This window comes from Panthera tigris, chromosome D1, assembly GCF_018350195.1.
Source record: "Panthera tigris isolate Pti1 chromosome D1, P.tigris_Pti1_mat1.1, whole genome shotgun sequence".
Classification (NCBI taxonomy): Eukaryota; Metazoa; Chordata; class Mammalia; order Carnivora; family Felidae; genus Panthera; species Panthera tigris.
The window spans coordinates 32352187-32375378 of record NC_056669.1 but is presented as its reverse complement, the minus strand read 5'-3'; the positions used below and the strand labels follow the sequence as shown (position 1 = coordinate 32375378).

At 38.1% G+C, this 23192-nt stretch overlaps 1 long non-coding RNA gene across 1 annotated transcript in view; it reads left to right on the top strand.

Moving 5' to 3' along the window:
- LOC122230946 overlaps nt 1-20105 on the top strand; it is a 38136-nt gene extending 18031 nt beyond the window's left edge. The window contains exons 2-3 of the long non-coding RNA XR_006207969.1: nt 3520-3678; nt 20069-20105. This is a non-coding gene — a long non-coding RNA (uncharacterized LOC122230946). The remainder of the gene's footprint in view (nt 1-3519; nt 3679-20068) is intronic.
- Nucleotides 20106-23192: the final 3087 nt, after the last annotated feature.

Below are 23192 nucleotides of genomic sequence, written 5' to 3'. Positions count from 1 at the left end.
CTGTTGATTTTTTATAGTGTATTTTTTATTTCAGTTGTTGATCTTTATCTCTGACTGGTTCCTTTTTATATTTTTAATCTCTATGTTGATGATCTCACTGAGATCATCCACTCTTTTCATAAGTCCAGTGATCATCTTTATGGCCATTGCTTTATTTTTTTATGAGGCATATTGCTTATCTCCATTTAATTTAGCTCTTTGTTTGTTTTTTCCTTGGTTTTTCATTCGAGACATATTTCTGTATTTCTATTTTGTCTCACTCGGTGTTTGTTTCTATGTATTGGGAAAATCAGTTATATCTCCTGATCTTGAAAGTAGTGGCCTTATGAAGAAGAGATACTATGGTGCCCTGTAGCACAATGCCCCCTGTTCACCAGAACCAGGTGCTTCAGGGGTGTCTCCCATGTGGGTTGTTTGTGTCATACTGTTGTGGCTGAGCTGTGTTTGCTTTAAGTCCAGTCAGCTGCAGTGGCCCATTTTAGCCCAGACAGGGTTGGATTCCTGTGCTGTTAAGAGGTCAGTCTTGGGTTGCCTCAGGCTTATAGTTGGGGAGTGTCAGCAAGCAGACCAGATGCCTGCCCTCAGCTCTTTTTCCAGGGCTGCAGTTGTTCCAAAATGTAGGGTGCTCTCCTTACCTTGTCCCATGAGAGACTTTTGTTTGTTAGCACAATCAGAATTCTGACCAGATGTCTGCTGGGCTGCAGATGCACTAATGGGCAGTGCTTGCTATAAGGGTCACTTGCTAGGATTGTGGACAGACAGGTGCATGTGGTTATCTTCCGTTATTCCCAGGGCAGGGTTCACTTTTGAATGGTGTATGTCCTTGCCCAGGATGCTTTCAGGATGTGTCAGGCCAGGACCTGCTTTGGGGGAATACCTGCTAAGTGACAGGGGTGGATGGAATGGATCCACAGGAGAAAGTGTGGGTGGAGCAGGCTGTGTTAGCAGGTTAGAATGGAAGTGTTCACAGTGGTTCCTTCAAGTGTTTGACTACCTAGGCTGGAAGGTTGAGAGGAGAAATGATACCTGCCAACTCTATTTTTCTTGCAGAAGTCTTCTAGAGATCTCTCCCCCTCCAGCACACATTCTGAGATTAGTAAATAAATCTTCATGTATACCCCGGCACTTTTCAAACTGTTGCTGCTATGCTTATGTGGTGAGGTTATTTATTATGCTGGCTCTTTAAGGGCAGGGAATCAGTTACCTGTTGCCCTCTGCTTCTCCCAGAGCTAAGCCTGCTAATTTCTAAAGTACCTAGCCTTACATCCCAAGCCCAACCACTTTTTAAAGTCAGATGTTATGGGGACTCATCTTCCTAGTACAGTCCCTTGTGCCTGGCATGACTGGTAGACTTTTCCCTTCTCCGTGATTTGGTATTCCTCCTGTTTGTGGTTAACCTCATTGGTTCCCAACTATGTCTCTGCCATTCCTATCCTTTTCAATGTGGCTTCATTTTTACTATTAACTGTGGAATGCCTGCTCTGCCAGTCTTTGGGTTGTTTTTAGAGATAGTTGCACTGATGTGGCTGTTATCTCAGTATATCTGTGGGATAAAGTGAGCCCAGGATCCTCCTACCCTGCCATCTTCCCAAAAGTCTCTAATTAGATATGGTTTTAAATTTATCCTTAACTTCATATTTTGCTTAGATCGTTAATGTGATGAAGTGCATCATTAGTATCCAGAGCTGTGTTCAAGGTTTTGTCCTGACACTTAAAAACTATTCAGTCTTGGTAGTCAGTTAATCTCCACAAAATTCAATGAAATAGGGATTTAAAACAGGGATAAAATTAACACTTACTTGAATGGTTATTGTTTGGGTTAGAAATAATACATGTAAATTGTTTTACACAGTGCCTACATGTTTTTGTAAATTCATTATCAAGCCAGAACAAGTAACTGAAAAAGAAACCCTTATTTTCTACATAAAACAAGAAACAGATCTATCCACAAAATTCATTAATAAATTCTATTTGAGAGTATGATAAACATAGAGTAAAATTTTTTTTTAATTTTTGAGACAGATAAAGCGTGAACAGGGGAGGGGCAGAGAGAGAGGGAGACACAGAATGTGAAACAGGCTCCAGGTTCTGAGCTGTCAGCACAGAGCCCGATGTGGGGCTCAAACCCACGAACTGTGAGATCATAACCTGAGCCAAAGTCAAACGTTCAACCAACTGAGCCACCCAGGCTCCCTGATGTAGTAAAAAATGTTAAAGCTTACTTCAAAATATGCTTTCAGAAATCTATTCAACCCATATTCTCTTATATGTTGGTTTATGGTCTCTTGCATTTAGCTTACAAATGTAGTATAATTTGTAAAAATATATAGCAAATCTTATTAACCAATAGCTATGCTGAAATCCTAGCATATTATCATGTATTGGGATATTGTTATTGCATACTAGAAAAAGGCCTTGTATTTCCCACAAGTAACAACTAATTTCTGATAGAATCTGTAGTTTTATATTTATTATGAATTTAAGTTTGATGACCTTAAAACCTTGCTTATTAAAACAGAGCACTTTGTCTAACTTTTTCCTTTTATATTTCCTCTTATACCTCTTTAGGTGGAATATTTTGATGATAAAATTTCTCCTTCCTTTCCCCCAAGGATTCACTATTTTTACTGGTTATGAGAATCATACTTCACTTCTACTCTTTTTCTTTGCTTTGTCACTGTCCCCTATTCTATCACTTCCTTGTGTCCTTTCATGCTTAATTTTCTATACTGTTTTCTTTTATTTCTATACCAAAACAGACATTTTATAGGACTTTTTAAATCAATTTATCTACTTTTGCCCTTTAGCTTTGCATTATTTTCCTTAAAAATTTCCTTAAAATTAAAAAAAGTTACACAAATGTATTGTCATTATTCAAACTGCCCTTCTAGACTGAAATCACCCAAAACCAGATGTTTCCATTTTCAAAATTTGTCTGTACTCTGTTTTTATAGTTAACCTCTGAGCTTTAATTTCTCACTACACTGTGGCTACCTGCACCCTCTCCCTTAACCATTCCAGCTACACTAAGGCCCAATTTGATATTCTTACTCATCTTTCTAATTTCTCCTTAAGATGTTGTGCATCATTCCTTCTTAAGGCACAGCCCAAAGGCCCTGCTCTTCAAGAAATTTTGGCTTCTTCAACTCTGACAGTATGAAATTTGGTCTGCATTTTGCATTCAGTGTAATTTTATATTCCAGCAATTACCTATTTCTGACAACCACCATCTCTTACTGCTTCCTCTCCCTACCTCAATCTATCAAGTTATTTCTTCTGCATGAAATGTCATTTCTGTCTCCATCTAAGACGAATCTCATGTGATTCTGGATCTTGAAGTAGTTTTAAAACATGTCTGCAAATGTTTTGACATTCCTCCTACAAAGATTCCCCTCTCCTTGAATTTGGGCACTCTTTGTGATTCACTTCTAATATGTTAGGTGAGAAGCAGAATAACTTCAAAAGCTAGGTTAGAAAAGGCAATTCAGCTTCTGCCTATTTCCCTTTCTTGAGACACAGGTCTTGGAAGCTCTGAATTGACATATGAGAAGCCTGACTACATGAAGTTTCTGGATAGAGAAAATATATATAGTAGTCACAGAGATGGAGATGCCCAAGAAGCTCCAGCTGTTCCAGCCTCCAATAGTTTGAATCTTTCCAGTGTCAACCACCAGGCATGTAAGTGAACAAAATCTTCAGATGATTCCAACCAGCAGCTTTTGACCTCCTCCAAATGACTGAGTGGAGTGGAAATTAGATATCTACACTGAGTTCTGCCCACATTGCAGATTTGTGAGCAAAGTAATATACCCTGTTAATTCCAACTGCTTCATTACTCTGAACTTCAGTCTCTACGTCTCAGCTCAGAGATCATACTGGTCTGTTTGGCTTAACCTCCAAATGCCATATTGTGAATATATCTTCATAGAGAATGTGTGGGCAAATATGTTGCTGCCATGTGCCTCTTTTTTTTTTTTCTCACAAATCAAAACCCTGCGTTTTTTAGAGTTGTGTACAGCAGGAATATGAGTTCCCTATCTGTTATTCCACTATGACAGGAAGTGGGGCTTTTATGAAGACAAATTCATAAAGCATTCATTTACTTTAATGAAGATAAAATTCAAAGGCAGAAAACACCTTCTGGGAGAAAAATAGTTATTCCATGGAGTCTTTTTAATTATTATAGGAGACTGTAAGAAATAGTTGTTGGTAATTTTAATCACATAAAATTTTTTTTCATCTTGCTTCACTCTTGAAAAGTCGCAATAGATAGAATGTGGAAATTAATTTTTCCCCTTAAGAGATGTGAAAAACTGTATTTTGAGAGTTTACTAACAAATGAAGTTCACCTTGACATTTTTGTGAGCTACTTAACAATTTATGATCTTTTCATGTAAAATTTCAATATATAGTTTTTTATCTCTGTGGCTGAAGAAGGTTGAAAAAATTATAGATAAGTGTCACTTTTCTACAAAATATTTAGAAACATTTGCTTGGAACCCTTTTCATTTTATGTACAACTCAATTAAAGTTATTGCTTAGCTTTCTTTGGAATGGCTCTCTGAATTTAATTGCTACTAAACTAATTTTGCTTTTTGGAACTGGTTTGCTGTCATAATTGTAACCTAGTTATATCCTAAACAACCGAGGTGGCACACAGCCACTCTAAATTCTGTACAGTAATTTTGCTAGTTGGAAATTGTAGCTCAGAAAGGTGAGCCATTAAATAAAAATTTAGTTATAATTAAAATCTGAGTCAAAAGTAATCATTTTATTCAATGTGTACATGAAATTTTCAGATTGAGAAGACCAGGCAAAGAGTGTAAAATGTTTTTAGTTTATCATCATGACATACAACTTGAATAAAGTATCTCTTTAGTAATTATTACTAGCATACTGATGCATTTTAAAAAATAGTACTAAATGCCCTAAAAATGAAAGAAAAAGCAAATAAAACAGTCAAGAGATAACCAGTCACATAAAACTAAAAATAATATTTTTTAAAAGAAATATAATAGAAAATGCAAAGAATGGAGTCTGGAAGACCTACATAATGAATCTCCTATTTCTGCTTAAATGTTAGAGAAGGACTACTCCTATGATGTATACGTGGATGAGGCAATTGCTTCTGGGGTGCTAGTTATGAGACACATCTGGCCTATGTGCCTGAAAACCTCTCCAGTGAATGGGGCTGGAATTCTAATCATTAAACACCTGCTTCTAGGAGTAAGGTAAATTCTGAAGGCCCATCTACTACAAACCAAGTATATCTTAAATAAAAAATACTTTTCTAATGAATTGCTTGACTTAAAGGAGTTAAGGAAAATCTCCAAGAATCATTTTATAAATAGACAAATATTTATTTATTTACTTATTTATTTATTTTTTATATGAAACTTATTGTCAAATTGGTTTCCATACAGCACCCTGTGCTCATCCCAACAGGTGCCCTCCTCAATACCCCTCACCCACCTTCCCCTCCCTACCACCCCCCCATCAACCTTCAGTCTGTTCTCAGTTTTTGAGTTTCTTATGTTTTGGCTCCCTCCTTCTCTAACCTTTTTTTTCCCCTTCCCCTCCCCCATGGTCTTCTGTTAACTTTTTCAGGATCCACATAAGAGTGAAAACATATGGTATCTGTCTCTCTCTGTATGACTTATTTTACTTAGCATAACCCTCTCCAGCTCCATCCATGTTGCTACAAAAGGCCATATTTCATCCTTTCTCATTGCCACATATTATTCCATTGTGTATATAAACCACAATTTCTTTATCCATTCACCAGTGGATGGACATTTAGGCTCTTTCCATAATTTGGCTATTGTTGAGAGTGCTGCTATCAACATTGGGGTACAAGGGCCCCTATGCATCAGCACTCCTGTATCCCTTGGGTAAATTCCTAGCAGTGCTACTGCTTGGACATAGGGTAGATCTATTTTTAATTTTTTGAGAAACCTCCACACTGTTTTCCAGAGTGGCTGCACCAGTTTGCATTCCCACCAACAGTGCAAGAGGGTTCCCATTTCTTTTTTTAAATTTTTTTTTTCAACGTTTTTTTATTTATTTTTGGGACAGAGAGAGACAGAGCATGAACGGGGGAGGGGCAGAGAGAGAGGGAGACACAGAATCGGAAACAGGCTCCAGGCTCCGAGCCATCAGCCCAGAGCCTGACGCGGGGCTCGAACTCACGGACCGCGAGATCGTGACCTGGCTGAAGTCGGACGCTTAACCGACTGTGCCACCCAGGCGCCCCAAGAGGGTTCCCATTTCTGCATATCTTCACCAGCATCTGTAATCTCCTGATTTGTTCATTTTAGTCACTCTGACTGGCGTGAGGTGGTAACTCAGTGTGGTTTTGATTTGTATTTCCCTGATAAGGAGCGACGTTGAGTATCTTTTCATGTACCAGTTGGCCATCTGGATGTCTTCTTTAAAGAAGTGTCTATTCATGTTTTCTTCCCATTTCTTCACTGGATTATTTGTTTTTCAGTTGTGGAATTTGGTGAGTTCTTATAGATTTTGGATACTAGCTCTTTGTCCGATATGTCATGGGCAAATATCTTTTCCCATTCTGTCGGTTGCCTTTTAGTTTTGTTGATTGTTTCCTTGGCAGTGCAGAAGCTTTTTATCTTCATAAGGTCCCAGTGATTCATTTTTGCTTTTAATTCCCTTGCCTTTGCGGATGTGTTGAGTAAGAGATTGCTACGGCTGAGGTCAGAGAGGTGTTTTCCTGCTTTCTCCTCTAGGGTTTTGATGGTTTCCTGTCTCACATTCAGGTCCTTCATCCATTTTCAGTTTATTTTTGTGAATGGTGTAGCAAAGTGGTCTAGTTTCATTCTTGTGCATGTTGCTGTCCAGCTCTCCCAGCACAATTGTTAAAGACTGTCTTTTTTCCATTGGATATTCTTTCCTGCTTTGTCAAAGATTAGTTAGCCGTACTTTTTTGGGTCTGGTTCTGGGGTTTCTATCCTATTGCATTGGTCTATGTGTCTGTTTTTGTGCCAATACCATGCTGTCTTGATGATTACAGCTTTGTAGTAGAGGCTAAGGCCTGGGATTGTGATGCCTCCTGCTTTGGTCTTCTTCTTCAAAATTACTTTGGCTATTCGGGGCCTCTTGTGGTTCCATACAAATTTTAGGATTGCTTGTTCTAGCTTCAAGAAGAATGCTGGTGCAATTTTGATTGGGATTGCATTGAATATGTAGATAGCTTTGGGTAGTATTGACATTTTGATGATATTTATTCTTCCAATCCATGAGCATGGGATGATTTTCCATTTCTTCATATCTTCTTCAATTTCCTTCAAAGCTTTCTATAGTTTTCAGCATACAGATCTTTTACAACATTCGTTAGGTTTGTTCCTAGGTATTTTATGCTTCTTGGTGCAATTGTGAATGGGATCAGTTTCTTTATTTGTCTTTCTGTTGCTTCATTGTTAGTGTATAAGAATGCAACTGATTTCCGTACATTGATTTTGTATCCTGCAACTTTGCTGAATTCATGTATCAGTTCTAGCAGACTTTTGGTCGAGTCTATAGGGTTTTCCATGTATAATATCATGTCATCTGCAAGAAGTGAAAGCTTGACTTCATCTTTTCCAATTTTGATGCCTTTGATTTCCTTTTGTTGTCTGATTGCTGATGCTAGCACTTCCAACACTATGTTAAACAACAGTGGTGAGAGTGGATTTCCATGTCGTGTTCCTGATCTCAGGGAGAAAGCACTCAGTTTTTCCCCATTGAGGATGATATTAGCTGCGGGCTTTTCATAAATGGCTTTTATGATGTTTAAGTATGTTCCTTCGATCCCAACTTTCTCGAGGGTTTTTATTAAGAAAGAATGCTGAATTTTGTCATATGCTTTTTCTGCATAGATTGACAGGATCTTACGATTCTTTTCTTGTCTTTGATTAATTCGATGTATCACACTGATTGATTTGCGAATATTGAACCAGCCCTACAGCCCTGGAATGAATCCCACTTGATCATGGTGAATAATTCTTTTTATATGCTGTTGAATTCGATTTGCTAGTATCTTATTGAGAATTTTTGCATCCATATTCATCAGACATATTGGCCTGTAGTTCTCTCTTTTTTACTGGGTCTCTGTCTGGTTTGGGAATCAAAGTAATGCTGGCTTCATAGAATGAGTCTGGAAGTTTTCCTTCCCTTTCTATTTTTTGGAATAGCTTGAGAAGGATAGGTATTATCTCTGCTTTAAATATCTGGTAGAATTCCCCAGGGACGCTATGTGGTCCTGGCCTCTTATTTGTTGGGAGATGTTTGATAACTGATTTCATTTCTTTGCTGGTTATGTTGTCTGTTCAAGTTTTCTATTTCTTCCTGTTTGAGTTTTGGAAGTGTGTGGGTGCTTAGGAATTTGTCCATTTCTTCCAGGTTGTCCAGTTTGTTGGCATATAATCTTTCATAGTGTTCCCTGATAATTGCTTATATTTCTGAGGGATTGGTTGTAAAAATTCCATTTTCACTCATGATTTTATGTATTTGGGTCATCTCCCTTTTCTTTTTGAGAAGCCTGGCTAGAGGTTTATCAATTTTGTTTATTTTTTCAAGAAACCAACTCTTGGTTTCATTGATCTGCTCTATAGTTTTTTTAGATTGTATATTGTTTACTTCTGCTCTGGTCTTTATTATTTCTCTTCTTCTGCTGGGTTTGGGGTGTCTGTGCTGTTCTGCTTCTATTTCCTTTAGGTGTGCTGTTAGATTTTGTATTTGGGATTTTTCTTGTTTCTGGAGATAGGCCTGGATTGCAATGTATTTTCCTCTCAGGACTGCCTTTGTTGCATCCCAAAGCGTTTGGATTGGTGTATTTTCATCTTCATTTGTTTCCATATATTTTTAAATTTCTTCTCTAATTGCCTGGTTGACCCATTCATACTTTAGTAGGGTGTTCTTTTGTTTTTTTAAAATGTTTATTTATTTTTGAAGGAGAGAGAGACCGAGTGTGAGTGGGGGAGGGGCAGAGAGAGAGGGAGACACAAAATCCGAGGCGGGCTCCAGGTTCCGAGCTGTCAGTACAGAGCCTGATGAGGGGATTGAACCCACAAGCTGTGAGATCACTACATGAGCCAAAATCAGAAACCCAACCGATTGTGCCACTCAGGCGTCCCTAGTAGGGTGTTCTTTAACCTCCATGCTTTTGGAGGTTTTCCAGACTTTTTCTGTGGTTGATTTCAAGTTTCATAGCATTATGGTCTGAAAGTGTGCATGATATGATTTCAATTCTTGTATACTTATGAAGGGCTGTTTTGTGACTCAGTATGTGATCTATCTTGGAGAATGTTCCATGTGTACTCAAGAAGAAAGTATATTGTGTTGCTTTGGAATGCAGAGTTCTAAATATATCTGTCAAGTCCATCTGATCCAATGTATCATTCAGGGCACTTGTTTCTTTATTGATCCTGTGTCTAGATGATCTATCCAATGTTGTAAGTGGAGTATTAAAGTCCCCTGCAATTACCCCATTCTTATCAATAAGGTTGCTTATGTTTGTTATTAATTGTTTTATATATTTGGGGCCTTCCATATTTGGTGCATAGACATTTATAATTGTTACCTCTTCCTGATGGATAGACCCTGTAATGATTATATAATGCCCTTCTTCATCTCTGTTGCAGCCTTTAATTTAAAGTCTAGTTTGTCTGATATAAGTATGGCTACTCCAGCTTTCTTTTGACTTCCAGAAGCATGATAGATAGTTCTTCATCCCCTCACTTTCAATCTGAAGGTGTCCTCAGGTCTAAAATGAGTCTCTTATAAGAGACAGCAAATAGATGGGTCTTGTTTTTTTATCCATTCTGATACCCTATGTCTTTTGGTTGGATCATTTAGTGCATTTACCTTCAGTGTTATTATAGAAAGATATCAGTTTAGAGTGATTGTGATGTCTGTAGGTTTCATGCTTGTAGTGATGTCTCTGGTACTTTGTGGTCCTTGAAACATTTCAGTCACAGAATCTCCCTTAGGAGCTCTTGTAGGGCTGGTTTAGTGGTGATGAATTCCTTCAGTTTTTGTTTGTTTGGGAAGTCCTTTATCTCTCCTTCTATTCTGAATGACAGACTTGCTGGATAAAGGATTCTCAGCTGCATATTTTTTCTGTTCATCACATCGAAGATTTCCTGCTATTCCTTTCTGGCCTGCCACGTTTCAGTAGATAGATCTGCCAATAGTCTTATGCATCTCCCTTTATAAGTTAGAGCCTGTTTATCCCTAGCTGCTTTCAGATTTTTCTCTTTACTGTTGTATTTTTCCAGTTTCACTATGATATGTCATGCAGAAGATCAATTTCAGTTACATCTGAAGGGAGTTCTCTGTGCCTTTTGGATTTCAATGCCTTTTCCTTCCCCAGATCAGGGAAGTTCTCAGCTATGATTTGTTCAAGTACACCTTCAGCCCCATTCTCTCTTCTTCTTCTGTAATTCCTATGATACGGATATTGTTCCATTTGATTGCATCACTTAATTCTCTAATTCTCCCCTCATACTCCTGGATTTTTTATGCCTCTTTTTCTCAGCTTCCTCTTTTTCCATAATTTTATATTCTAATGCACCTATTCTCTCCTCTGCCTCTTTAATCCGAGCTGTGGTCGCCTCCATTTTATTTTGCATCTCAATTATAGCATTTTTTAGCTCCTCATGACTATTTCCTAGTCTCTTGATCTCTGTGGCAATACATTCTCTGCTGTCCTCTATACCTTTTTCAAGCCCAGCAATTAATTTTATGACTATTATTCTAAATTCTTGTTCCATTGTATTGCTTAAATCATTTTTGATCAATTCGTTAGCTGTTGCTACTTCTTGGAGTTTATTTTGAGGAGAGTTCTTCCATTTTATCATTTTGTGTTGTCCTTGGGGTGGCATGGAACTGCAGAGCACTTTCCCTAGACAGACAAATATTTTAATAAATTTTTGAGTTTACGCTGAAGTAGCAGCAGTGAGCAATAACTGGAGAACAAATTGGAAAAGGAGGTTGGTTTGAAAGAAAATGCTTGTATTAGTGAAGCAATAAGGAGTTAAATTATCTGTCCATTGCAAGATGGAAAATCTTATATTCACTCTTTAGAATCTTTATCATTAACTCTATTGATTCCAGGTTGACATCAAACCTTGGCTTTTGGTAGAAACTGATGTAAATCCTCTCTGAAAGATAGCAACTTCTGTTAAGACTGCAGGAATTTTTTAGATTACACTCAAGCTTTCATGACTGAAATTTAGCAAAACCACAGAGAGATTTCCCCAGGGATGTCAGATATTGAAATTGTCAATATAACTATAAACGAAATATTTAAATATATTTTTAAAAGAGTAAAAAACACAAAAGCACAGAGAAATTTCAAAAATTACCAGCAATATTTGAATAAGAAATCAAATATAATTGGAGGTATATCATACACCTGAAACTAATATTACACTAATATTACACTGTATGTTAACTAATGAGTTTAAATGAAAGCTTTTAAAAAATAGAACAAAACAGAGAAAGGAATATAATTGTTAATTTTTTAAAATCAGTGTGTAGTTTAAAGAGCATGTCAGACACCATTGAAGAAATAATTAGTGAACTGAAATAAATTATTCAGAATGTAGAACAGAGAAAGATAAAAAGATGGAAATATAAAAGAAAGTTTTAGAAATATGGAGGACAGAATAAGGTGTAATATAAGTTAAAGGAACTGCCAAAAAATGAGAAGAGATAAAATGGAAAGAGGCAATACAGCTGACTCTTGAACAACATGGGTGTTAAGAGTTACAACCCCTATGCGTGTAACTTTTGATTTCCCCAAAAACTTATCTACTATATAGCCTAGTGTTGACAGAAGCCTTACTGATAACATAGTCAGTTAACACATACTTTTTATATGTATCACATACTGTATTCTTACAATAAAGTAAGCTAGAGAAAATAAAAACATTATTAAACTTATAAGAGAAAAATACATTTATAGCACTGTATTTATTTAAAAAATCCAAATATAAGTGGACCTGTGCAGCTCAAACTCATGTTGTCTAAGTGGTCACTGTATATGCAGAGACAATGGCTGAAAATAATTTCGTTAAATATGGGCATCCACACTTAAGAGGAACAAAGTAAATACCAAACAAGATAAATTAGAAAAAAATCTACATCTGCACATTTTGACTGTGATGAAACAGCATAAAACTGAAGAGAATTTATTCAAAGCATCCACAAAAACAAGGTGCACCATCTACAAAGAAAGGGCAACAAAGGAAGCCATAAGATAAAGGAAAGATAAAGCCATAAAGATAATGCTAAAGGGAAGAAGGAAAGAAATGACCCTAGACAGAAGGTAGGAAATTGAAAAAGAAATGGCACTTAAGTTGTAGACATGTAGATAAACATTGCCTGTATGAAATAATAAAAAATAGTACTGTTTTATTCATAGGTTAAAAAAGGAACAGAACAAAAGAAGAGTTGGGAAGAGTGTTATTAAAGTGTTCTAGAGCAGTGCTTCAAGGTTTATTTATCTGAGGATAGTTAAAAATAAGTATATACTCATTTAGTGGAGGTTGTAGTCACTCTGAAGTAGATTATACTTTCACCAAAAATTTTGTGGAGTCATTGAGATCATGATGCCACACACCACCAAGAGGGTATGGGAAGGCCTATTATTTATATAATGAGGCTTTCTGGAAAGAGCAGGACAGCTGCCAAGCATTCCAAAAATGACTTGAGAGAGCCAGAAAACGAATCTAGTTTAGAGTTTTTAGGTTGGTTATGGGTAGCATAGATGAGGTTTCTTATGCATGATTTTGAACTTCTTGCAGGTGGCACAGGAAGAAGTACCTGGGCTTTCTTATTCTGTTGTTCAGATGTATGGCAGAAGGGGAAAAGAGTGGAGCGAGGCTTAAAAGCTATCGGCAGCAAAATGTAAAAAAAAAATAGAGTCAGAATCTTTATTACAATTCACCCCAGTCATCGTATGACTAATGACTGAAATGTGCCAAGTTTCATTTAGTTGATTTTTAACTGAAGTGAGCCATTATAATGCTACGTGTGCCTGGTAAGGGAGTTTCCATTGAAAGCCTTATTCAAGAGAGTAGCATTGTCTGTTTTGTGTAAAATGAGTGTATTGGTCACTGTCAGTGAACTCTGGAAATCTGAACAGAATAAGGAGTGTCTTGTTGATGCCTTGTATTGTGTTTCTAGTATGTGCAGAGACATATGTAATGTTAATTTATATTTTAGATATCTAAGGCAACAGATTCCCAGGATTCTTTACCTAAAAGGGTAAAACCTTGTATAAGGAATTGTTGATTCTGCAATTTCTTGGTCCAGACAGCCAAACCATTGACAATGGCAGAATCTGTAAAAATGTGCAACTGGAGCTAATTGTTGTTCAAGTCATTTGGTGCCAAGATAACTGCCTGAAGTTTGACCAATTGTGCTGACATCCCAGCTGATATATGAAAAGCAGTAACTCTCCATTGAACTCTAAATATGTTATGTATAAAGATGGACTCCCTTTGCTGTTCACTCAGTTAAGACCAAAGGGCTCCCTAGGTAGCCAAAGGATCTGTGAGACAAGTCATCTCCTCTAGCACCATGACAAGAGACTGAGTATAGGGGAGGTCACCTCACAAGTGGGATATGCCAGGAGACCCAAGTTTGACTCCATACTCTAGCAAGGCAGGTTCAGTGGCCTTGTTAAGTTTATAGGGTGCTGCTTTTGTAACCCAAGAAACTACCTATAGGTCATGGGGGTCATGGACCCAGGGCCTGTGAAAGTCTGTATTTTCAGGAAAGCCCAGAATGTAGCCAGCAGTTGCCACTCTAATGATACATAAGGGAGCTGGAGAGGACAGTTTCTTGCATCATAAGTACATGGGAAACTTAAGGTCATTATGGGTGGCCAGAGTCTCTAGGAGGCATGAATAGAAGTTTCTAAAGCCTTTACAATGAGGGAGTCTCTGGAAAGCACTATTGGGAATGCCCATTATATTGCAATTTGAACAAATTATGGAGCCTTTTGTTGGAGGGGTCTCATTATAGGTAGGTCAATTTGCAACTTAAATAAATACTGGCATATAAAGAATGTGTTGCCTTCAAAACCCCAAAAGACCTCAAACATGTTGGCTTGTTTACTATCATGGTTGCTAAGAAGGTAAATAGCTGTTTCTTGACAGTGCCGGGGATGGAGCTTCTCACAGATTACCAAATAATTTTCCGGAATTTAAGTGAAGTGGTGGGACAATGGTTCTTCACCTTTTTGTAGCTACTTTCTATGCATTTGTGTCTTTAATGAATGTGTCAAATAAATCTCTTAGAGGAGGATGGCATCACTGTCATTTCATATCTGTGTTCCAGGAGAAAGTTACATGCCAGTAAGATCTTACCTGCAAAGACTGTGTTCAAGGCAAGGTTATTGAAAAATTCAGTAAAAGTGTTGCATTAGTCTGCTAGCACTACCATAACAAAAGACTGATTGGCTTAAACAACAGAAATGTACATTCTCACAGTTCTGAAGGCTAGAATTCCAAGGTCAAGTTGTCAATATGTTTGGTTTCTTCTTTATTTTTAAGTTTATTTATTTTTGAGACAGAGAGGGAGAGGCAGAAGACATGCACCTGCATGCGATGAGGGGAGGGGCAGAGAGAGAAGGAGACAGAGAATTCCAAGTAGGCTCCAAGCTGTCAGCACAGAGCCCAATATGGGGCTTGAACTCACAAACTGCAAAATCATGACCTGAACCTAGATCAAGAGTCAGATGTTCAACCAACTGAGCCACCCAGGTGTCTCAGGTTTGGATTCTTCTGAGGGCTTTCTCCTTGCCTTGCAGATGGCTGCCTCTTTGCTGTGTCCTCATGTTGTCACCCCTTTGTGTATTGTCCATGTCCTAACCTCTTCTTGTAAGGACACTGCTCATATTGGATTAGGACCCATCCACATGGCCTTTTTTAAACCTTAATTACCTATTTATTTATTTAGAGAGAGTGAGCATGAGCAAGGTAAGGGCAGAGAGAGAGAGAATCCCAGGAAGGCTCAATGCTGCCAGCACAGAGCCCCCACGTGCTGCTCAATCCCATGAACCATGAGACCTTGACCTGAGCCAAAACCAAGAGTTGGATGCTCAACTGACTGAGCCACCCAGGCAACCCTTTAATTACGTCTTTAAAGGTCTTATCTCCAAATATAGTCAAATGCTAAGGGGTATAAGACTTCAATATATGAATTTTAGAGGGACACAGTTTAGACCATAAGAGACTTTGAAGGTAAAGGCAAACTGTAGTGAGAGGCTGTTGAAATAGTCACTGAATAGAACATACAAGCCAAATCTATAATAGCAAAATACATGCCAATGGCTGATGAGATGGAATCAGTAACTTCAGTTATATTTGTTATGAGGGCGTTAACGCATGGGACTACAGCATTAAATTTGTGCTAAAACATTGTGACACACCATTCATTTTTTCCAAGTTTTAGAAAGGCCAAATATAGCTGTTAAAAGGAGAAGCAATGGAGATAATTACTTCTTCTCCAAATAAGTCTTATATAATGGGTTTTAATTCTTGAAGGCTCTGTGTTTAAAAAAAATTATTTATTTATTTTGAGAGAGAGAGAGAGAAAGCATGAGTGAAGGAAGGGCAGAGAGGAGAGAGAGAGAATCCAAAGCAGGCTCCACACTGTCAGTGTAGAGCCCGATGTGGGGCTTGAATTCACGAACTGTGAGATCATGACCTGAGCCAAAGTCGGAGGTTCAACTGACTGAGCCACCCAGGAGTGCCTTGAAGGTTCTGTTTTAAATTATTAGGCACTATTAATTATTTTAACTAGGGAATAATTGTCCCCGGGGTCCCATTTTTTCAACCTCATTTGTAACGGTGAAAGATTTAATTTAATTTTAATTTATTATTCGTTATTAATTATTTAATTTATTACTCATTGAGCATTCATGCCTACTATAGGATATTTTAAGGCAATGGGTGCTTATGTCCATGTGAAATTTAGACAAGGCAATAGTTTTAATGATTAAAATAGGCATATTTCTTTGTTCTCTATTTTATTCTCCTAAGATTACAGGGGATACCTTGTTTAAATCTAGTGGAACCCTGATATAAGTGTAATTTGGGCCACAGTATTAATTAAGGCCATAAATGTTTGCTAATTGTGCATGTCAGCAGATATTAAAATTAATTTAGAACCCATGTTATCAAAGTGCAGAAACCTATCAGTGCTCTATTATCTTCTTATTTTATATATATATATTCTTATAGTAAATATTTGGTATCTAATTGTGTCAAATTGTGTATCTGTTTCAGTTTTTTGTTGCTGTTGTTGTCCACCTCCTCCCCCAGTATACAGGTTTCTTTACTTATTTTTCTTTTTCTTTCTTCCTCTCAACTCCCCTCCCTTCCTTCCCTCGCTTTCTTTCTTCCTTTCTTTTTTCTTTTCTTTGGCTAATGGCTTAGTTTGGGGGTCAGGGGTTCTCTTTATTTTGCTCATATAGTCTTTGTCTTTTTTTTTTTTTTTTTTACAATTCAATGGTTTTATTTTACTGTTTTACAATTATCACTACAATCAACTTTAGAACATTTTCATCACCCCCAAAAGAAACCGATATCCATTTAGCAGTCACTCATTTCCCCTCAGACTTCCCCAGTCCTAGGCAACCACTAATTTACTTTCTCTATGGATTTTCCTATTCTGCCAAAAATCATTTTCTTTTACAGATAATCTTAGGTATTTAAGAGTGAAATGATATGGAATTTGCTTCCAAACAATCCAGTGGAGGCTGGGAGCAAGTGGGGATGAATTTAAAAAAACAGAATGAGGTGGGTAAATGAAGTTGAGTAAATGCATGGAGGGAAGAATGGGTTTTCATCACACTATATGTTTGAAGTTTTCCATAATAAAAACAAACAAGGTCGTTTATAAGGAAAAGTCCCAAGATGGGCACAGGCAATATTAGTTGATTCGGTAACTCTGGTTCTTTAGATCTTTCTGCTCTGCCATTCTCAGCATGTTGACTTTGCCCCTTGGGCTGGTCTCTTCAAGGTGCTGGCATGGCAGTACTGTTCTACACATAATGTGCAGACAACACTGTTCAGAGACAATAAAAGGAGACACACTAGGGTCTATGTCAATTACTGAGAGGGAGCTTCCCCAGAAGCGCCCTGCAGACCTGTCATTTCTCCTTGGCCAGAAGGCTTTTGTCTAATTCAGTAACACAGCAAGAGGCACGAGCCCATTCCATCAAGACTATCCTTTTGGAAGTCAGATTCCAGACTTCCTGGAAGAATCTACAAATTGCAGGGTCATGTTAACAAGTATGAAATACACAAGTAAGAAGATGATGGCTGTTGGATAAAGCAACCAATGAGGTTAGCCCTACAAGAGTCCAAGCGAGGACAGCTGGTCACAGGATTACCCCCAGACATGAGGGAACAATTCAGACACGAGGGAACAATTCAGGAGCTTTTGACATTCAAGCAGGGCCAGAGTGGCTGTCGCCAGCAGGCCTGCCTGGGAAGGTTCCTGTGGTAGGTCAGCAGGTGGAGTATCTCAGACTCTGAGCCCTACCACGCAGTGAGACTGCATACACAACAACCGGCAGACCCACCTTATGTAATAGAGCAGACCCACAACCTCTCCAGCTACAGGCCCCCACATTCAAGACTTGGTCACTAACTGCCGGCTTAAGTATATTTTTGTCCCTGGCCCACTTAGGGCCAACCGGAGAAAGCCAAAATACTCCCTAAGCCATCCCAGACAGGATGACCCGCTTAGTTAGCCCGTCCCCAACATCCATACTCGCCAAAGTGCATCCAAGGCTCATCAAAGGCCTCTCCTGCTCGTCGCTAAAAAGCTTTCCCTGCCTGCGTTCATGTCTCCACCAAAGGCACAGGATGGTGGCAGACTCCCTCGCTTTAGCGGGGCTAGCCCCTTTCGAGGCGTCTTCGTTCACTTCCACAAGCAGGTCGAGGAGCTGGAAAGGCCAGGACTAGCGCAGTTCAGACACGAACCCCACCCCCAACGTTGATTGCAGACGTCTGCCATTCTGGGCTCACAGCCTGGGTTGCCGGCTGAGGAGAGTTAGAGTCCCATTCGCTAACAGGGGCCAAGCAGAGAGGCACGCCAAAGAGCACAGCCCAAGAGAAACCACTTTAAAAACCACAACACTGTAAAAGGCGGCTGTAAAAGGGAGACAGCCGACTCTGAGTCCCAGGCAGCTGCATGCACAAGCACCTCCGCCCTCAGCTCTGTCGCTTCTATTTTGCTCATATATTCTTATGCCATCAGTGTTAGGGACATCTCTCATGGCATATGGTTGAATTAGCCCTTGGCTATGCATACTCCCATACTCCCTTCAGTAACCCTCAGTTTGTTCTCCGTATTTATGAGTCTCTTCTGTTTTGTCTCCCACCCTGGTTTTATATTATTTTTGTTTCCCTTCCCTTATGTTCATCTGTTTTGTCTCTTAAAGTCTTCATATGAGTGAAGTCATATGATTTTTGTCTTTCTCTGACTGACTAATTTCACTTAGCATAATACCCTCCAGTTCCATCCGCGTAGTTGCAAATGGCAAGATTTCATTCTTTCTGATTCCTGAGTAATACTCCATTGTATATATATACCATTTCTTTATCCACTCATCCACTGATGGACATTTGGGCTCTTTCCATACTTTGGCTATTGTTGATGGTGCTGCTATAAACATGGGGGTGCATGTGTCCCTTGGAAACAGCACACCGGTATCCCATGGGTAAATGCCTAGTAGTGAAATTGCTGAGTCATAGGGTAGTTCTATTTTTAGTTTTTTGAGGAACCTCCATACTGTTTTGCAGAGTGGCTGCCCCAAATTGCATTCCCATATTTTTGGAGCAATTTTAAATGGGATTATTGATTTATCTTTCTGCTGCTTCATTATTAGTGTATAAAAATGCAGATTTCTGGACATTGATTTTGTATCCTGCAACTTTTCTGAATTCATTTATGAATTCTAGTAGTTTTTTCATGGAGCCTTTAGGGTTTTCTGTACACAGTATCATGACATCTGCAAATAGTGAAACTTTACTTCCTCCTTGCCAATTTGGATGCCTTTTCTTCTTTTGCTGTTTACTGGTTTTCTTTGGTAAGTTATCTTACCAAAGTTGGGTTTCTTACTCTTCAATTTTTGCATATCTGTTATAGTTTTTGATTTGTATTTACCAGTTGGTTTATATATAACATCTACATAGAGCACTCTATATTAAGCTGATGGCAGCTTAAGTTTGAATTCATTCTTTACTCCACTTCCCTCCACATATAAGATATTTGGCATCATCTTTTACAACCTTTTAATTTGTGCTTTCTATTTTTCTTACTTTACTTATGGTCTTTATTTTCCATTCACAGAGTTTCCCTTAACATTTCTTGAAGAGTTTAGTGTTCCTGAATTCTTTTAGCTTTTGTTTTTCTGGGAAATTTTATCTTTTCTTCTATTATGAATGACAGCCTTGCTGTGTAAAGTATTCTTGGCTGCAGATTTTTCCCTTTCAACATTTCGAATACATCATGCCACTCCCTTGTGGACTGCATAGTTTATGCTGAAAAATCAGCTCATAGCCTTAGGGAATTTCCTTTGTATGTAAGTGTCTTCTCTTGCAATCTTTAAAATCATTTCTTTATCTCTACTTTTTGCCATTTTAATTACTATGTGTCTTGGTGTGGACCTTCTTGTATTGAATTTGTTGGGGGATCTTTGTGCCTCCTGCATCTGGATCTCTGTTTCTCTCCCCAGATTTTGGAAATTTTCAGCTATTATTTATTTAAATATATTTTCTGTCCCTTTTCTCTCACTTCTCTTTCTGGGATCCCTATAATGGGTATGTTTGCATACTTAATGGAGTCACTGAGTTCTCTAAGTCTATTATCATTATACAGTATTAGTCTCTCACCTTTTCAACTTTATTTGCTTCCATTACTGTATCCTCCAAGTCACTGACACATTCCTCTGCTTCCTGTAGACTAATGTTTATTCTATCGCATCTTTAATTTCATTTATTGAGTTATTCATCTCTGACATGTTGTTTTTTATCTCTTTGTACAGGGTCTCACTGATGTCCTCTACTCTTGTCTGAAGTACAGTGAGTATCTTGATGATAACTACTTTAAATTATATATCAGACATATTAATTATTTCTCTTTCACTTAGATTTCCTGCTGTAATTTTTTCTTGTTCTTACATTTGGGATATATATCTCTGTATCCTTAGTTTGTCTACTTCTCTGTGTCTGTTTTTGTGTGTTGAGAAAGTTAGCTATGTCTTCTGCTCTTGAAAGTAGTTGCTTTATGAAAAGGAGATCCTGTAGTTCCTGTAATGCAGTATCCCTTGTTCACCAGAACCTGATACTTCAGAGGAGTCTCCTGTGTACATTGCTTGCATCCTGCTACCATGTCTGAGTCACTTTTCCTTTCTGTCCAGACATCTCCACTGAGTTTGCCTGTTGTGTGCTGTGCTTGATCTCTGTAATATTAGTGAGATCCAGACAGGCCTGCTGGGGGAGGGAGACATGGCAGCAGAAGGGCTCTGGGCAGGTCTGTGGTGTTAGATAAATTTGCATTAAGCCTAGGCCAGATCTCCCACAGCCAGGTGACTGTTAGGGCCATAGCACACTGGGGTGGTAGTGGTGGCCAGGGACTTTTGGTGTATGTGTGTGGCAGACCACACACATGGTGTTAGTAAAATTTGTACTAAAAGTCGCTAATTGTAGGTGATCACCCCCAAGCATGGTGGCAGCCAGGGGCATGGTACACAGAGTCAGTAGCTGGGCAGGACATACAGCATTAATAAAAATTGCACTGAGCTCAGGGCCAAGGCCAGCAGGCTCTATCTTCAGAGAGTTAAGTTTAATAATTGCCTACATTTGGAGGAGAATTAGCTTTTCCTAATAGGAATGTCCAGAACAGCATGAGGGCACAGAGAACCTGTTGGAGTTGTAGGAGGAATGATATTTGGGGAAGTGGGGTTAGGTTAAAAGATTCCCAAAGGGAAAGACTGAGAGGTGCTTCCTGCAAAGAGGAAGTATTTTCCAACCAGGTTTGCTTCATAACACCACTCCCATGAGATGTTCAAATAACTTTGGGAAAGGCTACACCACATTTAACATTGATTCTTCACCTATTTCCTTTTACAGTGTGCAATAGCATTATGAAAAACGAGCATTAACATTTGTGAGAAAACCTACCAATCAGCAAACAAGAAATGAAAACCTATTTAGCTTTATTGAGCTAACTATTGCCCAGTTTGGCCATGAGCTCTTTTCCCTGCTGAGTGACAACAGCTCACATCTTATAGAACTGATTATTTTTATTTCATTTTGAGAAAGCCTGGCTTATGTAATTTTATCTAAGGCTTGTGGAGGTGAAAAGCCATGTGCCTTCCAGAGAACTGAGGGGAGATGATACAGCTTGGCCTCACCTGGAAAAGACTGTAAAGAACTTAGACTTTGAAAATTAAACCAGGCTTTGACATAGGTGTCATATGTTGGTTTACATAGTGAAATTCCTATTTATACTTAACTTTGTGGAAATATTAACTTACTGCATGCTTCTGAAGGAAATTGTGTACATACAAGTATATATGTGTAGCATTCTTTTCCTGCTAAGTGAACCGACAGCAGTATGTACCTAGCCATATCCTTTGTAAGTCTGATTTGGGAATTTAAATTATTAAGGGATTTGATGACCTGGAACAAACAGTTCAGCTGGTCAAGAATTTGGAGGAATGTAGCTGAAGCAAGTAAGAAAAAAAAAAGATTTTACTTCCCATGATATGTGTCAAATGGAACATTTTAAGCTACTAATTTAAACACCTTGTGGTTTGGGCACATAATATTATATTAAAGGTCATTTGGGCCTTCTTCTAATTTACTTGCAATCTTTTATTTTTCTGTGCTATTTATATGTATGAAGAAGGGTTAGAACAGCAACTTCTTCAAACCAAACAGACTGGTGATATTTTTAAAACAGGAATTGCCTAAAGTATTTATGTCTTTCAATGCCCTGGGTCATGGTGTTCTATGAGTGATTTCAGCCATGCTACAAAGAAACTTCCAAATTGTTTTCTTAACCACATCTTTTGGGCCCAGATTCTGGTAGAAATATTTTTCAATCTTTAGTCAATTATATACAGCCTATGTTAGAAACTTTGTATTAAGCCATTATTTATCTCGCTCTAAGGAACTTGGGAATTGGGACAAAATATATGATCTATAGTAATAGAAGAGATGTGAATGAATGAGGCTAATTAATATTCCTTGATAATTTATATTTTTCTCCAAATTGCATGAAGGACCTTCACACTGCTGTTATGAGAATTTCTTTCCCAGACCATATTCTTTAACTGTACATTTCTTAGCTTGTGGGTCTATTCTGGATACCAAAAATGTTACTGTAATAGATATATAGTGAATATTTAGTTCAGAGAGCAATACATAACAATACTTGAGGAGATTTTTGCACTTTGAACTTTGTGGAAAAGGCGAAAAAGGATCAAAAAGGACTGTTTCAACACTAGTCAGACTATTACCAGACAATTAAAAAGTAAATTATATATAACAAACTATGTTGGTGTTAATTTCTATCTCCATGAGCAAGCTATGTCTAACTGAAGTGGTTGTATCTAACATATTAGAAGATATATGGATCCAATCTTTTTTTTTCTTGTTATTCAGATTCTGTCATTTCTTTTTTGTATATTCCAGGCTTGCCTTGGCCACAAGTGTCTTGTGTCTTTCCCATTAGTATAGCAAAGTCTTGTACCAATTGGAGTTCAGTAAATGCAGGTTGAATAATTATTTAGTATTTGTGCTAGGACAGTTATGTTTTGTTATAGATTTTGTTTTCCAAAGAACTCATTCTGAGCTTCTGCATATTTTCCAATTTCATTTTAAAAAACCTTATTCATTTTATCAACAGGAAAAATTTGCTTTCTTCATTCCACTCTGCATATCTGGCATTAATTATTCAGAAACGGCCTTTTTATGCTTGTTCCACATTATACTGTCTGACATGAGTGCTCTGTGCATTCCAATTGATCAGCATTCTGTATTCTGCGTTCTGCCTGGGATATTTTTTTGTGGGAAAAGTAACTTCATTATTGAAGTTAAAATTGAAAATAGATAGCTCCTAATTCCAGAAAAGTCTGAATGTCATGGCACTTCCTGGTTAAC